Source organism: Betta splendens, chromosome 21 (assembly GCF_900634795.4).
Source record: "Betta splendens chromosome 21, fBetSpl5.4, whole genome shotgun sequence".
NCBI classification, from domain to species: domain Eukaryota; kingdom Metazoa; phylum Chordata; class Actinopteri; order Anabantiformes; family Osphronemidae; genus Betta; species Betta splendens.
The window spans coordinates 10,456,443-10,469,562 of record NC_040899.1 but is presented as its reverse complement, the minus strand read 5'-3'; the positions used below and the strand labels follow the sequence as shown (position 1 = coordinate 10,469,562).

The 13,120-nt window shown below is 42.5% G+C and overlaps 1 pseudogene; it reads left to right on the top strand.

Moving 5' to 3' along the window:
* The first annotated feature begins 6 nt into the window (after window positions 1-6).
* Window positions 7-12,105, top strand: LOC114847010 (NLR family CARD domain-containing protein 3-like; annotated as a pseudogene).
* Window positions 12,106-13,120: the final 1,015 nt, after the last annotated feature.

The following is a 13,120-nucleotide window of genomic DNA, read 5'->3' as shown; positions in this document are numbered from 1 at the left end:
AGTGGAGACGTGACGTCTAAACGGGCCGGAGCGTTTTAGGTACCGACGGTACCAAGACTGTCTTCGATTCAGGTCATATCTGGTGGATTAATATGAAGAACGGACGGTTTGAGGCGATGAGAGAAGCAGCAGTGAGAACAGAAGACACACGTACAGTGCGGAGCTCCTAGAACGGGATTCAGACTGCGTTTACGAGAACACGGAAGAAGGTGAAACTGCTGTAAGTACTGCACAGTGTTACAGTCTGCTTGTCCTGTTAATGTAGGCCGCGGGAGGAAAATGTCAATGTCCTAAATGTTACTTATTGTTAAGAGAACAAGCAAACACTACTACATTCACCAGCAGAACGGCAGGTAGAGACGGACCCAACCGACGGATATCTGCCGTCTTTGAGTCATTGATCCGTCGTTCAGCCAGCCGCGCTTCAAAAACGTCTTGCGCCCGTATTACGCGCTTTACAGCAGAGCACAAAACACGCTCGTCGCGACTTTCTCTTTTCATAACGAGACGTCTGGTTTGTTCAAAATATGGAAAACTACCAAACAAAATATTGCATGTATAAGAAACAAGAAAACTGTCGCCTAATAAAGATCTGGGTACGTTCACTGTGTATTTTAATATGTGTCAGAACATACGGAGGAGGATCCAAATGCACAGCGCACAGGAGTATGGAGGAAGGAATCAGAGTTTATTTGCACAAACGTAGTCAATCAGTCCAGGTCATACACAGAATGGCACAGTCTTTAGGCACAGGCAAGGAACAAACAAGATCAGGTCCAGAAGGCAGGCAATGGTTCGGTACACGAGGAAGCTCAGCGACGGTACAGGTAGGGACTAGGCAACTCACTGGTCAGACGGTCGTGCAAAGGTCAATCTCCAAGCGAAGGTACAAGAACAGGCCAGGCAGAAATCGGTAGTCAGGAACGAGCAGGATCAACAACATGAGACGGTAACTAGAACGCTGGAGAGTCGTACAGAGAATTGACAATCTGGCGTCTGATTGTGGGCTGAGGTGGTGTTTAAATACAGAGTCTGATTGCTGGGTTATTGTCAGGTGTGCCTAGTCAACAGGGATGTGAAACAGCTGAGACGGGAACAGGAAGTCCTTTCAGAGTAAAAACAGGAAATGACATGAAACGTGACAATATGTATTAGCTTAAACTGGCATCTAATGCTAAAAAGCAGTATTAGTTTGGCTTTCATTACAATGATTTTGGCCCATAATGCCAGACTCACACCAGTATGTCCTTGTATTAGAGGTAGTACACTTTAACTTAAGAAAGAAATGTGTACTTTTACTGTACAATTTAGCATTTATTAGTATTTAAAACTGCAATGTCATATTGTAAAATTTTGATGATCAATAACTTGACTTTGGTGCAGGGTTCCAGGCCCAGACCACTTTCTCCTTGTTCTACCAGAAGTGTAATATCACCCCACAAAGATCTGTGTACTTTTACTGTATAGTTTAGTATTTATTAGTATTCAAAATTACCATGTCATACTGTAATAGCGTATGGGCCTTATAGTCAACTTTGATTATTAATAACTTGATTTGGTGCATAGTTCCAGGCCCTATTCAAATTAATTGAGTTAATTCAAACTAGCAAGAGTGAGACACACACACTCATACAACACAACTAATACAAAACAACCAGCAGCAGGCTGGTTACCTTTAAACACTAGGAGTACTGACTTTTCTGGTCATACCTAGGAAACTGGCCGGGTGTTCAATCGATCGGCTCGCTGTAGCTGACATCGAGTCATGTGTGTGGACGGCTGCTTTTGTTACATGAATTGGGCAGTTCCGACAGACAGGATCGTTCATGCTGTTGGAGAACGGCTGGGGAAGGACGGATGCTTGGTGCTTTCTGTGGAGGGAGCACATTGTCTCAACTGTCTCTCAGCCACAAACAAATATGGAATGAAGCTGAAGTAGGTTACAGAGGTTTCAGTTTTTAAAACCTGGCTCACGGTACTACACCTCAAAGGAACTAAAACAGAGCTGCACCAAAAAACAAAGAACATGACATGGAGCATAAAGCAGCACAATAATACACTGGTATGACTTGACCTGGTAACGTTGACAAACTAGCAGGGGTGGAATCATCTTGACATCTTAGGGAGAAATCAGCACCCGTGGGTTTTTTCCTTAGTTGAGATCTGTTATGTTTGCCAGGTGATATGTGGGTGATAGTGGGCTTGAACCTGAGACCTTCTGCATCCCAAGCCAATGTTCTAACAACTGAGTTTGGGGAAATAACGAAATCACTGTATGTGTCACGGGTCAAAGCAATTAGAATACGCTGAGAAGCATTTGTAAAGTGAGGGATGAGTAATAGGCTTTTCCTTTTCCTGTTTCAAACAGCTGCTGTAACTAAGAGAAGGAAGTCTGTCATCAGACACAGGGTCAGGAGTTAATGCGAAACACCAGAAGTAGCATAGTGCTGTGTATTACTGGTTTTTACTGTTTTAATAGTGATAAGATTTTTAATGATGCTTAGAAACTATTGCCTTGTCTGACCATTTAGTTTAAAGCAAACACTTAGAGGAACACTGTATGGGAACGTTCTAAATGAATGGTTGCCTCCCACACGGCTGGCATGGCTCGGCTCGGCTCGGCTCGGCTCAGGGTCGACTGGCACATCTCAGCCGGTCTGCAGCTCCTTCGTGCTCCAAGAACGGGTGCCGTTTAACAGATCCTCTAATAGAGCCTCTAACTGATCATCTAACAGGGCTAGAGCCCCCCCCCAGCTGGACTGTTACTGGGGCAGGTACAGAGAAAAGCAGGAAGCACTAGTTGTATTCTGTGAGCACACGGCAATCCACCAGGGCAGCTGAGAATGATGTGTTTTACATCATCTTCAGCTGCCCTGGTGGATTGATACAGAGGAATAAATGATAATTTATTTGCATGGAAATTATGGAGAAAGCTGCCTTCATTCTTTAATACTACTCAACATGTTTTTGGTCAACCCCCATTGAAAATTGGTGAAGTATTTCTTTAATGAAAACAAGGTTTTATGTTTGAATGAAACAGAAGAAAAAGTATGTTTAGTATACCTGTTAAGATATCGTGGTATTCACACATAAAGGGGACACAACTTAGAAGAAGTTAAGTTTACAGCCCAAAAACATAAAAAAAAGTTACATTTTAATGAATCCTACTATAGTAAGATAAGGGTGTACCGAAATTTGTTTACCCTGCATTGGCACTTGAGTCACTATGAGGTCTTTTGTAACAGCCTATTTGATAATTTTGCATTGAAAAATAGAGCCATCCTAAAAGAGAAGTGATGAAACTGAAACTGAAAGTCTTAGTCTTTTCTAAATTCAAATTCTAAACATTTAATGAGAAAATGGGAAATGAGAAATGCCTTGAAGCACCAAGGACCAAATGGACCTTTGTACCTATATTTCAGAAGTTATTGTAGGTGGATTGAGGTTCCTCAAGCAGCATTTCTAAATTGCCCGTACATCTGTCAAAGTTTTACCAGTAGGCCTTATTATGCTCGAAATTGTGTTCAGTTTTTCTCCACACAAGGAAATAATATATTAACAATATTAACATTGCAGTTAAGCAGAGTCTGTATAAAGGAAAGCTGGATTGTGTCCAACACAGTGGTTAATGCATAGATGAGTGACTTCTCGTGAATTGTAAGAATAGGTAACTGCTTTTGGTTTTATCTCATCAGGCCTGGTTGTTTTGGCAAGTTTTTACACCGGATGGGTCTCCTGAAGGAAATTCTCCCTCATCCTCCGAGGGGATCAAACCCACAACCTCAGCATCAGGAGCACAAGTCTCTAACCACTGTGCCAAACAGCCTTGCACAAGAAAGACTAAAAGTATGACTAAGCTGAAACCACAAACACACACACACAAAATCATCTGAAACATAATAAGTCCTGTTGTTTGGTGTGACTGCTACAGTGGATGGAGGTCTTAGGACTGAGAGATTCACTGTCATCTAATACAAGTCACACCAGGTGTTTAGCTCTGTGTCTTTGGGATTTTCAGATGAGTGTTTGTGTGGAGGAAGAGGACAGAGCACAGTCTCCAGGATCCAGATGTGTGTCTATGAAGAGTGACAGGTCCATAGATGTTCCTCTACGCTTTAGATTTGAACCTGGAGCCTCAGGCATAAAGTAAGAGCTGATCTAAACCTTGTAGCTTCTGATCTTCTTTTATTGACTGTATGGGTTTTCTATGTTAACCTGACTGTGATCATCCATATAATATTCTATATCAATTTCACGTGTGTAGACGTGAGACTGAACAGTCTTGTTTTCACACATTTGCTAAAATCTAAATAACAGTTGATAACAGAAATAATTTGTTTGATCTTGGTCTCAGTGTCTCTGACAGCCGTTAATCTAAGACAACAGCTGGACTCTGAACTGATCTGAAGTGTGAATCATCCTGATGATCTGCAACAGCAGTAGTTTATGCTTAGAGCCACATAATGACCTTCATTAGAGAATCTATCTGTGACTAATGTGAACAGACAAAGAGCAGAACCTCCAGCATCCAGCTGTGTGTCCATGAAGAGTAACTGGTCCAAAGATGCCCCTAAATGGTTTACTCTTAAACTTGGCATAAAGTAAGATAGTTTCTCTTAAATGAGCTGATGAAAGATGAAGCTTAGATGACGAAGACAAAATGTTCTGTAGATGGTGGTTCTGTAGTGAAACATGTCAGCCTCTATGTTAGAATTCACACTTCAACAGAATCTTAATTTGTCTCTTTGTCCTAATTGCTGACATAAATGTAAAGATGTTAAGAACTGAACTGTTCGGCGCCTAATCTCTGACTCATTAGTAAGTGGTCCTTTGAGTTCAGGTTTTCTCCAGCACACGTTGTTCCTAAAGGTCCAGAGCAAACACGTGTGGATGGTAGATGAGTAAATGTTTTATAGGACAGTGAAAAAGGAAAAGTGTTGGACTCATCATCATCAGCGTCAACAAGGGATTTTAGTCGTGAACTAATATGTTGACAGAGAGAAGAGGAGTTGTGTTCCTGTGGAGGAGCAGACATCCCGCTGCACTGTTTGTCAGGAGGTTCTGAAGGATCCAGTCTTTAGCAGCTGTGATCTATGTCTCTTCTGGGAACAGTATGGAACATCAGAAGACTCCTTCTTTCACCAGTTTGAACAGAGATGTATAACTAGAGCTGGACAGCAGACGGGCCATCAGACCAGCACCATCCAAAGTAAGACTGAACATATGTCTGATGATGTCATAAGACTGCCTTTGATATGGTCACAGTTGTTCTGTGTGTTTTCATAGATACTGTTTTGATACTTTCATACTCACATTTTCTAAATCAGTGAATGATTTGTGGGTCACAATCATTCCCTGTCTCAGTCTCTGTTGTTTCTTCTTATTTCCGCAGATGTTGCACTGCAGGAGGCTTTAGATGAACATAAGCTCAGTCTGAGGAGCAGATGTGAACGTGTGACTGAAGGAGGTGAAACAGGAAGTGGAGTCCTCCTCACCAGCATCTACACTGATCTCTACATCACAGAGGGACAGAGTGAGGAGGTGAACACCCAACATGAGGTGAGGCAGCTGGAGACAGCTTCCAAGAAGAAGACCCTCCATGAGGCTCCCATCAAGGTCCACGACATCTTTAAAGCCTCCTCGGACCCACACGGACCCATCAGACTGGTTCTGACCAACGGCGTCGCTGGCGTTGGAAAAACCTTCTCGGTGCAGAAGTTCACTCTGGACTGGGCCGAGGGCCGGGAAAACCCAGACCTCAGTGTTCTGGTTCTGCTGTCGTTCAGGGAGCTGAACCTGATCAGAGATCAGCAGCACAGCCTTCTCACGCTGCTTCATGTTTTCCATCCAACGCTCCAGAAGGTCCCAGCAGAGCAGCTCGCTGTCCTGAAGCTTCTGTTCATCTTTGACGGCCTGGATGAAAGCAGACTCTCACTGGACTTCAGCCACAGTGAGCTGGTGTCTGACGTCACACACAGGTCATCAGTTAATGTGCTGCTGACCAACCTCATCCAGGGGAACCTGCTTCCCTCGGCTCTGGTCTGGATCACTTCCCGACCCGCAGCGGCCCATCAGATCCCTCCTACGTGGGTGGACAGGGTCACAGAAGTACGAGGCTTCACCGACGCCCAAAAGGACGAGTACTTCAGGAGGAGATCCACAGAGGATCTGTCCAGCAGAATCATCTCACACGTCAGGACGTCCAGGAGCCTCCACATCATGTGTCAGATCCCAGTGTTCTGCTGGATCACTGCTACGGTTCTGGAGCACATGTTGACTACAGAGCAGAGAGGAGAGCTGCCCAAGACCCTGACGGACCTGTACTCACACTTCCTGCTGGTCCTGACCCAGAGGAAGAGGAACAAGTACCATGAGGGACATGAGACCAGTCCACAGGAGCTGACGAAGGCTGACAGGGAAGTTCTCCTGAAGCTGGGGAGGCTGGCGCTCAAACATCTGGAGGAAGGAACCATCATGTTCTACCAAGAAGACCTGGAGCAGTGTGGTCTAGACGTCACAGAGGCCTTGGTTCACTCAGGAGTCTGTACTGAGATCTTCAGGAGAGAGAGTGTGATCTTCCACAAAACAGTCTACAGCTTTGTTCATCTGAGTGTTCAGGAGTTTCTGGCTGCTGTTTACGCAATGCACTGTTACACCAATGGGAAGATGGAGGAAATGGAGGAGAAGCATTTTGGAAGTCATTACACTTTTTCACTTTTGCAATTTCTCAATGTTGTCAAGAAGTCCCTCCACAGTCCGAGTGGCCACCTGGACCTGTTTGTTCGCTTCCTTCATGGCCTCTGTCTGGAGTCCAACCAGAGAATCTTAGGAGGTTTGCTGGGTCCCACATAGAACAGTCCAGAAACCATCCAGAGAATCATCAACAATCTGAAGGAGATGAGTTGTGATAAAATCTCTCCAGACAGAAGCATCAACATCTTCCACTGTCTGATGGAGATGAACGACCACTCAGTCCATCAGCAGATCCAAGAGTTCCTGAAGTCAGAGAACAGAAGAAAGAAAAAGAAACTCTCTGAGATCCAGTGCTCAGCTCTGGCCTACATGCTGCAGATGTCAGAGGAGGTTCTGGATGAGTTGGACCTGAACAAGTACAACACATCAGCTGAGGGACGAAGGAGACTGATCCCAGCTGTGAGGAACTGCAGAAAAGCTCAGTAAGTCCAACGTTACTGTGATCAGTGATATACTGTACTAACCTTTAACACTGTGGCTTCAGCTGCAGAAACACTTCACACTCACACACATAATCTCGAATGTCTGAGAGTGAAAACATTAACTACTGGTTCCTAGAAAATGTATTTGTTGAAGATCAGATCAAAGCAGCTGTTAGTTAAAGCTAAAGTTAGTGAACAGCAGTATCTTCTGACTCTGAGAGAGTTTTTCCTGAGGGTTAGATAGTTGATGTAGCATGTGCAACATGTTTTAATGATCTGTCTTTGGCTCTTCTGGTTCTGATTCTGGTTCTGTCCAGACACACTTTGGTCGTAATACCTGGGATCTGGTGGAACTAACAGAGGTTCACACTTTGTGATGGATGAGATCAACTGAGCTACAGCTGTTTCTTCATCATAAAGTCAGTTTTGTTCATAGTTGTTATTTTATTAGACTTTATTTTCTGTCATCACAGACTTTCTGGATGTGGACTCACGGACACTCACTGTGAAGTTGTGGTCTCAGCTCTGAAGTCCAACCCATCCCATCTGACAGAACTGGACCTGAGTAACAACAAGTTAAAAGACGCATCAGTGAAGCTTCTGTCTGCTGGACTGGAGAGTCGTCACTGTCGACTGGAGACGCTAAGGTCAGACTCCATGTTTTAGTTCTGGTTAATGTGATGGGAATGTTGTACTGACACAGTCAGTCAGTAATGATGAAGCTCTTTTTTATCTCATAGTTCCTTATGCTAGTTACAACAGAATGCTTCATTCTCAAAGAGTCTAGCGTCTTTAAATGTAGAATGGAAGGCAGAGCTTTTAGCTACCAAGCTCCTCTCCCTGTTCAGGTTTGAGATCCCCCCCTTCTCTCTCCCTTACTCTGTCCTCACCTACATTTATCAACAGACTCTGAGCTTCGTGTCTGACATGGATCCAACCATCCTGCCTGTGCTCTGTTGTTGCTCTTGTTGTTGTGACAATTATAGACTTGCTGTATGTGGGATTTGTTGGGTTTAGTTGTGTATTGTCTTAAACCTTACCTTGTAAAGTGCCTTCAGATTTGGCACTATATAAATAAAACTGAATTGAATTGAAATTGAACTATTTCATCTTTGATACTTTATTCAGGTTGATGAGCTGCAGTTTGTCAGCGATTAGCTGTGACTTCCTGTTCTCAGCTCTGAAGTCCAACCCGTCCAAACTGACAGAACTGGACCTGAGTGACAACGACCTGTTGGATTCAGGAGTGAAGCAGCTGTATGGTTTTTTGGAGAGTCCTCACTGTCGACTGGAGGTTCTGAGGTTAGACTCCATGTTTTAGTTCTGATTAATGTGATGTGAACGTTCTGGTGACACGTAGGGCTGATGTTCTACTGATCTGAGGATATTGAGGGTTTTCATGGTCAAGACTGTTTTCTTTTTCATTTGTTAAGTCTGTTTATAGTTTACCTTTATTTAGTCTTTGTTTCATTATTTTATTTTATCTCTAAGAATTAAAACTAACTTGTTTAATTAGTCAGAAAATATCAAATTGTTTATTATTGGTAGTTGATATTCAAACTCAAGATGGAGTAAAGAGGAGTTCTGGATCTTAGTCTTACCATCAGTTTGCCTCCATTTATCGTTTTCTCGGTATAAAATGTTTCTGTGACACTCTCGTTTCCATCAATAGAACATTGTCTGTTTGTTTCTATGTGTCATGAATGTGTCACCTGTCGGATCTTTAGTAGAAGCTCAGATAAATTTAAGCCAGTGGTGGAGCTGCAGAGTTGAAAAGGACATGTCACCACATCTGAGCTGAAACAGCAGGATGTTCTCGTTGTTGATGTCAATGAGTGTTTGTTACTGTTTTACCCTGCATTCTGTTGGTTCTGCCTTCTGGTTCTTCTAGGATCTATACCTCTGCTCCAAACATAATGAGACACTGAATGTTTTCAACTGACACTTTTTTACTGTTTCATCTTTGATACTTTATTCAGGTTGAGCAGCTGCCGTTTGTCAAAGATCAGCTGTGATTCTCTTGTCTCAGCTCTGAAATCCAACCCGTCCAAACTGACAGAACTGGACCTGAGTGACAACGACTTGTTTGATTCAGGAGTGAAGCAGCTGTGTGGTTTTCTGGAGAGTTCTCACAGTCGACTGGAGGTTCTGAGGTTAGACTTCCTGTTTTGTGGGTGAGATGAGACACTAAATGGTATGAACTGACACTTTGTTTTGTACGGTTTCATTTTTGATCCTTTATTCAGAATGAGAAGCTGCCTTTTGTCAGAGATCAGCTGTGATTCTCTGGTCTCAGCTCTGAAATCCAACCCCTCCAAACTAACAGAACTGGACCTGAGTTACAACAAGCTAAAAGACTCATCAGTGATGCTTCTTTGTGCTGCACTGGAGAGTCCTCACTGTCGACTGAAGACTCTGAGGTCAGACTCCATGTTTTAGTTCTGGTTATTGTGATGATGTGAACGTTCAAGTCTGTTTTCTCCTTCTGTGGTTTAACCCCTTCACTGTTTAGTTTTAGTTACATTCAGTTGTTGTTTCATTATTTTATTTTATTGCTAAGAATAAAAGCCAAAACTTGTTTAATCAGTCAAAACACCGCTTCGGATGTTATCACCCATAACGAATGGGCTGATCAGAACTTATCAGCCCATTTGTATGGCCAGTAGGTGCCTGCAGGTAGGTACCTTCAGTACCGGCCCATACGCATGGGCTGATAACCACTGATAATGACCATTGAATGGCCTGATAACGTTCGAAGCCGCTCGTAAAAAAATATCAAATTTATGATCAGCAGCTGATACTCTAACACTTTTCTCCATAATTATTCAAATATTCAAAGACACAAAGCCGTAAACAGGTTCTGGATCTGTTTGTTTGAATCATTCCATCAGTTCTACTCCATTTATTGTTTCCTCAGTATAAAATGTTTCTGTGACAAAATCGTTCCGTACCGTCAGCAGAACATTTTCTGTTTGCTGCTATAGAAGCTCAGATAAATGTGTTAGCACAACATGAGTGAGTTCAGATGGAGCCAGTGGTGGAGCTGGAGACATCTGAGCTGAAGCAGCAGCATGTTGTTGTTGATATTAATGAGCCTTTATTGCTGTTTTCACCTGCATTCTGTTGGTTCTGCTGTTTGGACCTTCTAGTTCCTAATTTACCAATGAGACACAGCCAGTTTTCTAGTTTTCTACGGTTTCATCTTTGATTTTTTATGTAGGTTGATGAGCTGCAGTTTGTCAGCAATCAGCTGTGATTCTCTGGTCTCAGCTCTGAAGTCCAACCCGTCCAAACTAACAAAACTGGACCTGAGAGGAAACTACTATCCTACTAAAAGGATTTAGAAGCTCTGCCTGAGTTCCTGCAGACTGTGAGGTCAGTGAAGGTTGGAGTCAGTTTGTCCTGCTTTCAAAAATATTAAACTAAACTCAGTGTTACAGATCCAGTGTTCCCTGTGAAGCTCCACTGAGACTGTGATCATCACTCTGTAGTGTAGCATCAACACACACAGTCACACAGTGTCACAGCTCTGAGTCAGTCTGGCTGAAACCATGGTTTCATTTAGTAACTCTGCATTGTTGCTGTATTAGCTGATGTTAGATGTTGGTCACCACACAGCAAATATATCCCTAATGGGCAAATAACAAATAAAAGGTTCTTATTTAATCCATAATTGGTCCATCTAGTGGATGTGGAATCTAGTTTATGCTTTAGCAAAAGAGAAATATATAACTATATAAAATATATTTTGAGAAAAATATTTTTACTCTAACAAGTGTGGACCAGAACATGGACATGGTTGTTTTAAATTGTTACTGAATTTAGAAAAGGTGCTGTTGGATACTAAACACAATGTAAATTTTAAAAACAATCCTAAAACTGAAATAAAAACATAAACAAACAATAAACCTTGACACCTTTTGACACTTTTTTCAAAATAATGTAAATACTGAATTAAGAATTGGAAATGGAAAAATCAACCATCACTACTAAACTATAATGTGAATAAACGTAAGAACATGAAAAAAAAAAACAAAAAAAAAACTTCAATACAAGGCACGGAGTTCAACTTCAAGAAGGGAGTAAACAAATAAGCCTAAGGATTTAGCCAAAGATTCACAGCTACACAACACTTCTTTGCACATCCTGCATGACTAACTGACACCTTCTGCTTTTATCCATAGTTGTACATCTGTGACGACAACGGCATCATCGACCTGCATCACCTGGACTCCTCTGGGAGCACTGAGGGTCATGTTTTTTGGTGTGCTTTGGGGTGTGTGTGCAGAAATGAATCAAAGAAATGGACACTGGTTTAGATCACTGATTGTGATAGACTGAATATTGGTTTTAGAGACGTCTTGTAAGAGTTATTTACTAAAATCTAACCTATACGGAAGTGAGAGTGGTAAACCAGCGAGAAAAAGGTATATTCCCTGGATGTAGGATGAAGAGAATGCCATGTGTCACAGAGACTGAAATCATCCATGTACTGTTTTAAGGTCTGTACTGATTGCCAGTTCCTGTTGCTCACAGCTTTGCTTAGCCTGATCAACTCTGGGTTAAATACTAAATGAAAGTCCCCTCCTACTATAGGTTTGAAACCAGAGTGAGCAGACAGTGATGTGAAGACGCTGTGAAAGAAAGAGGTGTCGTCAACAATAGGATCATACACATTAGCTACGCAATATTCAATGTTTCTTATCAGGATATTAATGATTATATATCATTATCATTATGAATGAAGTTGATCTTTTTAATTATCAGGATGGCGACCCCTCTTAACCGGCTTAGCTGTAACTGGCTAAGTAAGCACGTGGGAACTCTGTTGATGCCAGAGTGTAATCTATAGTTTTGATAATATGAGTTTCTTGTAGTAATGCAATGTCTGCTTGTAGGGTTTTCAAATGATTAAATATTTTAAATCGTTTCTCCTTCTTATTGATTCCACGTACATTCCAAGTGACAATTTTCAGTGGTGTCATAACTTACCTGACTGCTGTGGATCACTAATCTTTTGGGTATGTAGTGTGACAGACATTAGGTGTGTGGCTAAACTTAAGTACCTGCAGAAGTTCTAATATGACACCACCGTTGTGGGTTGTGTACTGGGGGTGGGCTGGAGTACAAGTGGGTCATCTCTGAGGGTGGTGTGAGAATAACCACTTGATTCTAAACACCAAAGACAAATGAGTTAGTTCTTGACTTCAGAAGGCCCCCTCCATCGCACACACCTGTGTCTCAGATATCTCACACCAAAGCCTCAGACACTGAGTCTGTGGACACCTTTAAATACCTGGGTGTTCACCTAAACAGTAAACTGGACTGGTCTAACAATACTGTACAAGAAGGGCCAGAGGCCTCCACCTGCTGAGGAGCCTGAGGACCTTTGGTCTGTGCAGAGAGAACTTTCTATGACACTGTGGTGGCCTCAGTAGTCCTGTATGGAGTTGTGTGCTGGGTGGGGGGGCAGTACAGGCAGAGACAGGAAGAGACTCAACAAGAAGGTTCAGTGCTGGGCTGCACACTGGAGTCCATGGAGGAGGTGGTGGACAGAAGGATGTTGGTAAACTAACATCCATCATGGATATGTGTATGTGTGTATATGTGTATTTATCTTAAGTGTGTACAGCACTTTGGCCAACTGTGTTGATTTTAAAGTGCTCCTATAAATAAAGTTGGATTGGATTTGAATTGGATAACGCCTCCCACCCACTGCGCCACACTGTAGAGGTTGGGGAGACAGAAAACACAAACTGCTTCACTCTGAGATGAGACTGTTACTTTTGGAGTGAAGGGGATTCTACTCAAAAATGAAACCAAATAAGATTTTTTATGCTTTAAGGAATAGAGGCCTGATAACGAATAAACCTCTGTCTCTTGTACCTGATCTGTGAACTTGGCCATGTGGTGCTGCGGGTGACTGGTTGTCGGTCTTCTTGGAC